This window comes from Pelophylax lessonae, assembly GCF_965119305.1.
Source record: "Pelophylax lessonae genome assembly, chromosome: 1".
Classification (NCBI taxonomy): Eukaryota; Metazoa; Chordata; class Amphibia; order Anura; family Ranidae; genus Pelophylax; species Pelophylax lessonae.
Window position 1 is genome coordinate 505,875,448 of NC_138768.1, and position 12,667 is coordinate 505,888,114.

Sequence of the window (12,667 nt, forward strand, 5' to 3'; positions counted from 1 at the left end):
ACCCATGTGGGCTAATTTTTATTAGCCTATACAGGTTGACACTTACTTCTGTATACTGTGAATGCCTATTGTATCTCCAGCCATCAAATACTACGTTCTTTGCTGTCAGTTCAACCCATGTGAGATAATTTTTGGGGCCTATACAGGCCGACACTTACTTCTGTATACTGTCAATGCCTACTGTACCTCCAGCCATCAAATACACTACGTTTTTTGCTGTCAGTTAAACCCATGTGGGCTAATTTTTGGAGCCTATACAGGCTGACACTTACTTCTGTATACTGTGAATGCCTAATTTTTCAGACTGGAAATAAAAAACAATGGGTCTGTAAAGGTTCCGCCAAATTGTGGAATGGATGCGGACCCATTTTACAGATGTGTGAATGCACCCTATATGTATTAGACAATCTATTTACCGGCTGCTGTCAGTTCTGGCTGATTTAGGAAAAAATATAAATAAATAAAATTTAGTGCAACTTTTTTAATTGCAATACTTCTGTTATGACATTGTCCATGTGCTGTGACTATTTGTGCACAGCTTGTACGTCTTTTGTGGCTGCAAATATGACCTAAAGGTTTTTAACCACTTAAGCCCCGGAAGATTTTACCCCCATTCCGACCAGGGGGTTTTTTGCGATTCGGCACTGCGTGACTTTAACGGACAATTGCACGGTCGTGCGACGCTGTACCTAAACAAATTTTTTTCCCCACAAACAGAGCTTTCTTTTAGTGGTATTTTATCACCTTTGCGATTTTTACTTTTTGCGCTATAAACAAAAAAAGAGCGTCAATTTTGCAAAAATAACAATATTTTTCAAATTTTTTTAATGAAATTCCCAAAATAAAAAATGTAAAAATCTAAATTTTTTAACATTTTAGGCCAAAATTTGTTTTATGCTACATATGTTTGGTAAAAAAAATCGCAAAAAGCGTATTTTGATTGGTTTGCGCAAAGGTTATTGCGTTTACTAACTAAGGGAAAGATTTTTATAATTTTTTTTTTAATCGCGTAATGGCGGCGATCTGCGATTTTTTTTGCGGTACTGCGACATTGCGGCGGACAGATCGGACCCTTGACTGACATTTTTGACACTTTTGGGGTTACCAGTGATATTACTGCAGTAATCAGTGCTATATATATGCACTGTTACTGCAAAATGACACTGGCAGGGAAGGGGTTAACTTTATTGGGGAAGGAGGGGTTAAGTGTGTCCCTAGGGGCGTGCTTCTAACTGTGATTGGACGTGGCTACTGGTGTAGGAACAGTTATCAACGGTCCTACAGAGTAGAACCGTATGATCACCAATCCTACACAGGGGAGAATGACAGGCGGCTTGTTTACATTAGCCGCCTGCCTTTCTCCCTCTCCACCGCCGTTCGCCGAGTGACATCGGGTCCGCCGGTCACACACACGGACTTCCTAGGGAACGAGCCGGGGTGGGCGCGCGCTTCCGCGGGCACGTGCTCGCCCGCTATTGGCTCACAAGCAAGTGACATGCAAGTGACGTATATATACGTCTCTTTGCCTGGCCGGGCTGACCGCCGCAGTATATGTACTTGCGGCGGTCGGCAACCGGTTAAAGTTCGTCTTCCATTAAGGTCAATGGGGCCCACCGCAAACTCGCGGTTCGCGGACTTTTGAGAAAATTTGCGGCTGACGTTCGCGCACCGCCCGAGCCGATGTTCGTCCATCTCTAGTAGTGACACAGAGGTCAGTAGTAAGTGATGCAGAGCCCAGAGGTCAGTAGTAAATGATGCAAGATTCAGAGGTCAGTAGTAAGTGTTGCAGAGCTCAGAGGTCAGTAGTAAGTGATGCAGAGTTTGGAGGTTCGTTGTAATTAATGCAGAAGTCAGTAGTAAGTGACACAGAGCTACAGAAGTCGCTACGTGATGCAGAAGTCAGTAGTAAGTGACACAGTGTTCATAGGTCAGTAGTAAGTGGCGCAGAATGCAGAGGTCTGTAGTAAGTGCTACAGAGGTCAGTTGTAAGTGACGAAGAGGTCAGTAGTAAGTGATGCAGAAGTCAGTAGTGAGGGCTGCAGAGTTTATTAGTAAGTGATGCAGTGTGCAGAGGTAAGTATTAAGTGATTCAGAGATCAGTAGTAAGTGATGCAGAGTTTAGAGATCAGAAGTAAGTGAGTCAGAGTTCAGGGGTCAGTAGTAAATGACACAGAGGTTAATAGTACATTACTTACCACTGACCCCTGAAGTCTGTGTCACTTACTACTGACCCCTGAACTCTGCATCACTTACTACTGACCTCTGAACTCTGTGTCACTAACTGTGCCCCAATGTCGAATCCTGGGCCCTGCCCCCTCCAAAGTACTGTACCTGTGCTGTACATTCCCTGCTAGAGTCAGACTTAAAGGGACATACACTAGGTAAGTAAGACTGGTGACTGAGATTGTACACTGACTGAGGGTGTAGTGTAGTACCTGAGTATCTGTGAGTACCTGAGTATCTGTGAGTACCTGAGTATCTGTGAGTACCTGAGTACCTGTGAGTATCTGTGAGTATCTGTGAGTACCTGAGTACCTGTGAGTACCTGTGAGTACCTGTGAGTACCTGTGAGTACCTGAGTATCTGTGAGTACCTGAGTATCTGTGAGTATCTGTGAGTACCTGTGAGTACCTGAGTATCTGTGAGTACCTGAGTACCTGAGTATCTGTGAGGACCTGAGTACCTGAGTATCTGTGAGTACCTGAGTATCTGTGAGTACCTGAGTACCTGTGAGTATCTGTGAGTACCTGAGTATCTGTGAGTACCTGAGTATCTGTGAGTACCTGAGTATCTGTGAGTACCTGTTGCTACCTGAGTGTCTGGGAGTACCTATCACTACCTGAGTGTTTTGCGTCTGACCGGGCTGTGCGACTGAGCGTTGTGCGTCTGACCGGGCGGTGCGACTGAGCGTTGTGCATCTGACCGGGCGGTGCGACTGAGCGTTTTGCGTCTGACCGGGCTGTGCGACTGAGCGTTGTGCGTCTGACCGGGCGGTGCGACTGAGCGTTGTGCGTCTGACCGGGCTGTGCGACTGAGTGTTGTGCGTCTGACCGGGCTGTGCGACTGAGTGTTGTGCGTCTGACCGGGCTGTGCGACTGAGTGTTGTGCGTCTGACCGGGCTGTGCGACTGAGTGTTGTGCGTCTGACCGGGCTGTGCGACTGAGTGTTGTGCGTCTGACCGGGCTGTGCGACTCAGTGTTGTGCGTCTGACCGGGCTGTGCGACTCAGTGTTGTGCGTCTGACCGGGCTGTGCGACTCAGTGTTGTGCGTCTGACCGGGCTGTGCGACTCAGTGTTGTGCGTCTGACCGGGCGGTGCGACTCAGTGTTGTGCGTCTGACCGGGCGGTGCGACTCAGTGTTGTGCGTCTGACCGGGCGGTGCGACTGAGTGTTGTGCGTCTGACCGGGCTGTGCGACTGAGTGTTGTGCGTCTGACCGGGCTGTGCGACTCAGTGTTGTGCGTCTGACCGGGCTGTGCGACTCAGTGTTGTGCGTCTGACCGGGCTGTGCGACTTAGTGTTGTGCGTCTGACCGCGCTGTGCGACTTAGTGTTGTGCGTCTGACTGGGCTGTGCGACTTAGTGTTGTGCGTCTGACCGGGCTGTGCGACTCAGCGTTGTGCGTCTGACCGGGCTGTGAGATTGTGAGTGTTGTGTGACTGACCGGTGTCAAGTGAGTGGAGCGGAATACCAGAGGGTGAGAAGGTAGCGTTAGGAAGCCAGGAAATAGCCACATAGGATAGACTTAAATCGCTGAATCCCCATTAGATTAGATAGTAGGTACAATGCCCGGCGGGTGTGGAGATGCGACTCGGTGTACATCTTGTGATATGTATGCGTTCCTCGGTCATGCGATCGAGGGCGAATACAAATGCGCAAAATGTGAGCACGTTGCTTCCCTGGAAGCTCAGGTCCTGAATCTAGGGAAGCAGCTGGCAACACTGAGACGAATGTCCATACCGGAGGAGAGCCAGGATTGTACCAATCAGGTGCAGACAGGGGCCTGCACAGAGGTGGGCGGAGTATCGGAGGAGCAGGCATCAGAGCAGAGCAGAGCAGAGGGGTGACAGTTAGGAGGGGTAGAAGGGGACAAGTCAAGGAGGCTGATCCTGGGCTGGAGCACCCCAATAGATACGCCCCGTTGTGTGATGTTGGGGAAACCAGTCAGGGACCAGCATTGCTGGAGCAGAGCGACACCCCTAGCTGCCAGGGGAAGAACTCCTCCAGTGAGGCCGGGAGAAAGGGAAAGGAAAGACAGGTGCTGGTGGTAGGGGACTCAATTATTAGAAGGACAGATAGTGTAATCTGTGACAAAGACCGTGTGCGCCGAACAGTCTGTTGTTTGCCGGGCGCTCGGGTTCGGCACATCGCGGATCGGGTGAACAGATTATTGGGTGGGGCTGGGGAAGACCCAGCTGTCATGGTACACGTGGGTACCAATGACATAGGCAGAGGAAGACGGAGAGTCCTAAACGATTTCAGGGACTTAGGCGCTAAGTTGAGGACTAGGACCTCCAAGGTAGTATTTTCCGAAATACTACCGGTACCTCGAGCCACACCAGAGAGATTAGGGAAGTTAACGAGTGGCTGAGGAGCTGGTGTAGTAAGGAGGGTTTCGGGTTCCTGGAGAACTGGGCCGACTTCTCAGTCGGTCACCGGCTCTTTGGTAGGGACGGATTGCACCTAAATGGGGTGGGTGCAGCCGTACTGGGTGAGAGGATGGCCAAAAAGTTAGAGGGGCTTTTAAACTAGGGAATGGGGGGGAGGGTACAGATGTAGAATTAGCCAGTGGAAAGCAAGTTTCAGAGGGCAGAAATGGGGGCATTAGCGGTAGGGTGTTCGGAGCCCCTATACCCAGGGTGGGTACGGGGAAAAATCAAGAGAGCAGCCTAAAAACATCAAAATTACGAGGCTTATATACCAATGCCAGAAGCCTGGCCAACAAGATGGGAGAGCTGGAGCTGCTGATGTTTGAGGAGGACTTAGATTTTGTGGGGATAACTGAGACTTGGTTTGACAGCTCTCATGACTGGATGGCGACCATTCAGGGGTATTCCCTTTATCGCAGAGATAGAGAGGGTAAAAAAGGGGGAGGGGTATGTTTGTATATTAAGAACAGTATACAGGTAAATATGAGGGATGATATTAATAATGGAGCTATGGACGAGGCAGAATCCCTATGGGTAGAGCTTCAAAGGAAAGGCACGGTGGGGAAGGTAATATTGGGCATATGCTATAGGCCCCCAAACCAGAGGGAGGAGGGTGAGGTGGACCTCATGTTACAGATGGGATTGGCAGCAAGGATGGGAAATGTCATTATAATGGGGGACTTTAATTATCCTGATATAGACTGGGCAGAAGGAACCGCGCATTCAGCCAAGGCTCGGCAGTTCCTAAATGTTTTGCAGGACAATTTCATGGGTCAGATGGTGAATGCACCGACAAGAAACAATGCGGTACTTGACCTACTGATTACCAACAATACAGACCTGCTCACGAATATAGAAATACGGGACAACTTAGGGAACAGTGACCATAGGTCAATTGGTTTCAGTATTAATTACAGTAATAGGAAACACAAGGGTAATATAAGGACACTGAATTTCAAAAGAGCCAATTTCCCTAAACTGCGCTCGCTGCTAGAAAATATCAAATGGGATAGAACCCTGGGAACAAAGAACACGGAGGAAAAATGGGAGTGCTTCAAGAGCATACTTAACAAGGGGGTGGGCCAGTGCATTCCACAGGGAAATAAATTTAAAAGAGCAAAACTAAACCCTGGGTGGCTAAACTCCAACATAAAAATGTATATTAGAGCTAAAGAAAAGGCCTTCAAAAAATACAAGACTGAGGGGTCATTGGCAGCATTTAAGCATTACAAAGAGTGTAATAAGAAATGTAAAGATGAAATCAGGGCGGCTAAAATAGAACACGAGAGACATATAGCGGAGGAGAGTAAAAAGAACCCCAAGAAATTCTTTAAGTATATAAACAGTAAGAAAGCGAGGCCAGAACACATTGGCCCCATAAAAGATGATAAAGGAAAAATGGCCACTGAGGACAGAGAAAAGGCGGAAGTGTTAAATAATTTCTTCTCTTCAGTCTTCACAAAGGAATCGGGGGGCTACACGAACCCCGCTTGTAAGGCCGAACTAAATAATACACCTCAGGAAGTGCCGCCATGGCTAACAGAGGATAGACTTAGAGCTAAACTAGAGAAACTTAACATAAATAAATCCCCGGGACCGGATGGCTTGCACCCAAGGGTTCTAAATGAGCTCAGTCAGGTGATTGCCAGACCATTATTCTTGATCTTTAAGGATAGTTTACAGACAGGTATGGTGCCAGCTGATTGGAAAAAAGCCAACGTGGTACCAATATTTAAAAAGGGGCCAAGATATATCCCGGGTAACTATAGGCCGGTCAGCCTAACATCAGTAGTCTGCAAAATTTTGGAGGGGATGATAAGGGACCACATACAAGACTTTAGTAATGAAAACGGTATTATAAGTAGTAATCAGCATGGATTCATGAAAAATCGTTCGTGCCAAACCAATCTATTAACCTTCTACGATGAAGTGAGCTGCCACTTAGATAAAGGTAAGCCTGTGGATGTGGTGTATCTGGACTTTGCAAAGGCCTTTGACACCGTTCCCCACAAACGCTTACTGTACAAACTAAGGAAGGTAGGTATGGATCATAAGGTGAGTACCTGGATAGAGAACTGGCTCCAGGGGAGAGTACAGAGGGTGGTGATTAATGGGGAGTACTCGGATTGGGCGGGTGTGGAAAGTGGGGTCCCCCAGGGTTCTGTCCTGGGACCAATCCTGTTTAATTTATTCATAAATGATCTAGAGGAGGGGATATCTAGTACAATCTCAGTATTTGCAGATGATACTAAATTAGGCATGCCAATATCTTCTATGCAGGATGTGGAAATCTTGCAAGCAGACCTGAACAAAATAACGGGGTGGGCAACTACATGGCAGATGAGATTTAATGTAGAAAAATGTAAAGTAATGCACTTGGGGGCCATAAACCAGAAAGCAAGCTACTCACTAGGGGGGGAACCTCTGGGTGAGTCTAGGATGGAAAGGGACCTGGGGGTACTGGTAGACAACAGGCTTGGAAGTGGCATGCAATGCCAAGCCGCTGCAAGCAAAGCCAACAGAATACTGGGTTGTATAAAAAAGGGGATTCACTCCAGAAATAAAGAGATTATTCTTCCACTCTACAAGACTCTGGTCCGGCCACATCTGGAGTATGCTGTCCAGTTCTGGGCACCGGTCCTCAGGAAGGATGTGCTGGAACTGGAGAAAGTCCAGAGAAGGGCAACAAAAATAATTAGGGGAATGGAGGACATCGGCTATGAGGAAAGACTACAAGCACTGAACCTATTCTCTCTGGAGAAGAGACGCTTGAGGGGGGATATGATATCAATGTACAAATACTGTACTGGCGACCCTAGCATAAGGAACAAACTATTTAGAGTAAGGGAATACAATAAGACACGTGGCCACTCACTAAAACTAGAGGAAAGGCGGTTTAACCTTAAAGTGCGTAAGGGGTTCTTCACTGTAAGAGCGGTAAGGATGTGGAATTCTCTTCTGCAAGCAGTCGTATCAGCGGGGAGCATTGATAGTTTCAAAAAACTATTGGATGGACACCTTAAAGACCACAACATACAGGGGTATACAATGTACGGTTAAAAGCAAACACACACACATAGGTTGAACTGGATGGACGTGTGTCTTTTTTCAGCCTCACTAACTATGTAACTATGTAACTATGTAATAAACACTGTTTCATTCTGTACTATGTATCTCAACTTGGTCTCTATTTAACAATATCTCTTTAAGTTACAGCGCAGTTAGAAACATGCCCACATAGCGAATCAGGGGGCCCAATTCACAACCTTGCACACAGGATCACCTCTTTCAGAAACTCCCCTTACAACTGCTCCTAGACTTGTTTTGAAAAACACTGCTACTCCACGGGCTCTCAGGCTTGGTTCACACTGCTGTGACCTGGGGCGACTTTGGCAGATGACTTCCTGGCAATTTGCTAGCGACTTGAGTATATCTTTGAATCGACTTTCAGCAAATGCCTGGGTAATCTTCCTGTAATGTTGGATCTAAATCACATCAATAAAGATAAGGCTTCACAGGACACAGACACGTCATGTATACAGCATGCCGGTCTCTGCTGCGCTCTCTCACTGCGAGCATTACTCCCTCTGTAAAGCGACAGACCAGCGCCACCTATATGCACAGCTTCATACTGCAGCATACAGAGGTGGTCACTGATCACCTCACTCCGAAGCTCAAACTTCTGCTTTCCACCCCACGCTGTAAGTACTGGCACCTCCGCCCCGAGCACTGGCCCTACAGCGACCCCAATTGGCCTGGAGGACAAGCGCTGGCCCGGACCAGAGCTTAAAGATCCATCCATCCCAGGGAACAGGACAAGCTGCTAATGCAGACATCACTCACCTTTCCATGCCTGCAATCATTTACCATCTGGTAAGAGGCTGACCTACTCTTTTTTGGAGAGAGATTTTGGTGGGTGTTCCTATCTTTCCTGGTACTATATTGGATCTGATAACACATATGCCCTTGTGTTATTTTCATCTGGTAAGGGGCTTATCCAATCACGGTGGAGGTTTCACTGCTCACATCTATTTTGGATTTTGCACTCTTGGATTTTCTTCACATGCATGTCGTTTGAACATGATTTTGGACATTTACCTTTCATTTATGGACTCACTTCTTTGATATTTATAAGATTGTTTGTCACTTTGATTTCAAACCTGTATTTATTATTTACCATTTTGTGGATATGTTTGTCCTCTCATTTACATCACCATTTTTGTTGATTTGTCATTATATGTATATATTTGACACATTATTGAACAGTTTAGCGCACCTGATACACATTTTTCACAAAGATAAGGCTTCGACTTGGAGGCGACTTCCATTAAATTCTGTGGGGAAAAGTCAAAAAGAAGTTGCCTTGAAGTAGTACAAGAACCTTTTCTAAAGTCGGAGTGACTTCAGTAGTGCTAATTAAGACAGCTCTCATTGACTAACCTAGGATTTCACATGTCACACGACTTGGAGTCTTACATTCAGATCCACCTTAAAATGGCAAATATAAAATCTTAAAGACCTTCAAATTCGCATAAGTCTAATGCCTCCTTCAAACGGCCATTTTGCTGCATACACCATTGGCCTTGTGGTCTCTCAGTGCTCTAGGGCTCCCATCCACATCCATAGGCTCCAGTGACAGCTGAACCCGCTTGGCTCTCCTACATCTGGACAATTAATTGACGATCGGACCCACATGTTATAAGGCTCTTAACCTTTTACTTCTTTGAGTTGCTATTTACATAGTTTTCTTTTTATTCGCCTATTGCTACACTTTGTCTGCTGGCCCCGGTGGTGTCTCCCTTTTATTACAGTCACAGGTGCTGCAATCGCCCCCCAAGGAAGCTCATTCTGTCCTGCAAAGTCCCATCCCCAGAAGTTGACCCAGAATGATGTTTCTACATATACTATATATGCCCCATATCACTACATTGTCTTGTAAGGTTCCAATTGTCATGTGAATAAATGTGTTTTTATACTGCTACACTCAGGTACGTCCTTATCTATTACCGTAGAAAATCTTCAGTCTTCAGCAGAGGTGCTGCACTACAGTGTTTTGGAATCACTCCACCACCTCACCCGGACCCCCCAAACCATCTCCCTCCAGTGTGTTGGTCACATCTCTCCACATATACTGTATATACACATTGTAGAGGGGGGGAATCTATTTCAATCGACAGCATTTAAAGATTGCCAAATTAGAAATCTTTAGGAATTTCCAATTCCCCTAAGTCTGAGGCCTCCTTCACATGGCCATTTAGCCACATACACCGGATCCCAGCAGCAAGAATCGGTGGATTCTTGCAGCTGGAATGATAGATGCATATGATTAGTGGCAGCTGCTCAGCCTGTACAAAGTAACGACAGGCTGATGGCGGCAGTCACTCTTTGAATATAGCTGCACACCAGGTGATTACCTGTGGTTAGGGATGGGTGTCCCGAGCCCAGACAGTAAATGCATCCTCCTGTAGGTGGCAGTTTAACCTGAAGGTTTAAGATGTACAGTATTGTGTCCCTCAATGTACTCTAAGAAAAGTTTTTTTATGAGTACATAAATCCTATTTTTATATTCATAATGTGTAACAAAATAATTTTGATTTGCACACACAATCCCATGGTTCATTATCAATTTTTTTATTCAAAAGCTAGCATTAATAAATGAGGTATTGCATTAGTTAGCAAGCACATTACCATGAGCAGTGCCGACACTATAATTTTGTCAGCTTCTCAGTGGTTGCCTGGAGATTAACTATTTTCAGTAACATTTGCACTCGTTCTGAAAACTGTCGAGTCATTGCTGTAATTCTTGTCAGAAGAATGAGGGTAGTAAACTGCTGATAATAGCTGTGAACCCAAATCACCTCATACTGGACTCAAAGCCTCATTTTATGCAGAATAAAAAAACATTTTTGCTTGCACATGATTGGATGATGGAAATCAGGAAAGCTTTAATACATTTTCTTTTAGCTCTTGGCAAAATGAGTGTAAATGCACTTGCAAAGGACACAGTCTCTTTCCCTGTAGTAAATCAACCCCTTTATAAATAAGTATGCGGAAGTCTTTAACTAAATATATATATATATATATATATATATATATATATATATATATATATATATATATATCTCTATATATATATATATATATATACACACACACTGCGTATTGTTCTATTTTACACAGGTTTTAGAGTATGTAGAAATTCCAGATACTGTACTTTTTGCCTTTTCAAACCTATTTATTAGATCACTCCGTTTTAGGGTCCTTTCACACGGGGCGGAGTCCGTTCTGCTCAGCCACCGATCCTCGCTGAGCAGGGGGATGACAGCTCCGTCTCTGCTCTGTGTGTTGAGATGGAGCTGTCAGATCCCCGCTGTCCTCTATGGGGAGATCGGATGAGAATGGACCGCCTGTCCGCTCTCATCATACGATCCCATCCGATCCGATCCTCCAGAAGGAAGGAAAATAGGGTTTCCATCCGTCCGGATTTCACAGACAGGATCAGGATCGGAGAGTAGTGGGTGTCAGGGGACATGTCACCACTGACATCCGCTGCCCCATAGGGATGCATGGAGCATCCGATCAGGTCCGCCTGAAAAACTGAAAGGTCAGATCGGATTGCCCGTGTGAAAGGGGCCTCAGGCTTCATTCACACAGTGGTAAAAAAAAACAAAAAAACACATTTACAAGTGATTTTCGGATGTGAACACGGTTGTATTGTTTTCAAAGGAAACGTTCACATAGGTGTGATAAACATTTAGGCCCCTTACACGCACTCCGTCCGGCGGACGGAGTCCATTTTTCTCAGCGGGAGATTGATCCTCTGATCCCCCGCTGAGCAGGAGGATGACAGCTGTGTCTCCGCACTATGTGCGGAGACACAGCTGTCAGTTCCCCATGCATCTCTATGGGGGAAATCGGATGGAAACGGATCCGCTGGACGGATGGAAAATAGGGTTTCCATCCATCCAGATTTGACGGATCGGATCGGATGTCAGCGGACATGTCTCCGCTGACATCCGATGCCCCATAGGGATGCATTGGAGGACCGTTCAGATCCGCCAAAAAAACGGACAGGCGGATCTGAACTGTCCGCCTGTGTGAAAGAGCCCTTACACACAGGAGCACCGTTCAGATCCGCCTGTCCGTTTTTTTGGCAGATCTGAACGGTCCCCCAATGCATCCCTATGGGGCATCGGATGTCAGCGGAGACATGTCCGCTGACATCCGATCCGATCCGTCAAATCTGGATGGATGGAAACCCTATTTTCCATCTGTCCAGCGGATGGGATCGGATGGGATCGGATGAGAACAGACAGACGGTCCCTTCCCATCCTATTCCCCTATAGAGAACAGCAGGGATCTGACAGCTCTGTCTTCGCTGAGACATTGTGTATGGCCTGCTTTAGGCCCCTTTCACACATACGACCGTTCATTTCATCAGTTTAGTCACGTCAAAATGAATGAAGTATTCATCAGTTCTTTTATCAGTGGTCATCAGTTTTTCATCCGTTTTTCATCCGTTTTTCATCAGTGGCCATCAGTTTTTCATCAGTTTTTTTTACATCCACTACCAATGCAAAAATAGATGAAAAACTGACCGTTTGGCAGTTTACATCCATTTTTCGTCTGATCCGTTTTTTTACCGGAAGAAAAATAGAGCTATGATCAGTTTAAAAAAGCTGATGATTACGGATGCGGATGTAAATTGATGTAAATAGATGATCATCCATTTACATCTGTTTTTTCCATAGAGATGCATTAATGTCCACTATGATCAGTTTAAAAAAGCTGATGATTACGGATGCGGATGTAAACTGATGTAAATAGATGATCATCCATTTACATCTGTTTTTCCATAGAGATGCATTAATGTCCGTTTTTCATCCATCAACGGATGGATGAAAAACGGACAAACAGGCAGCATGTGTAAAAGGGGCATAACTGCGTTCAGATCCCTCACACAAAATCCATAAACCTGCATCGTAGGACATACCAATACATGTATGCAAGATGCAGGTGAA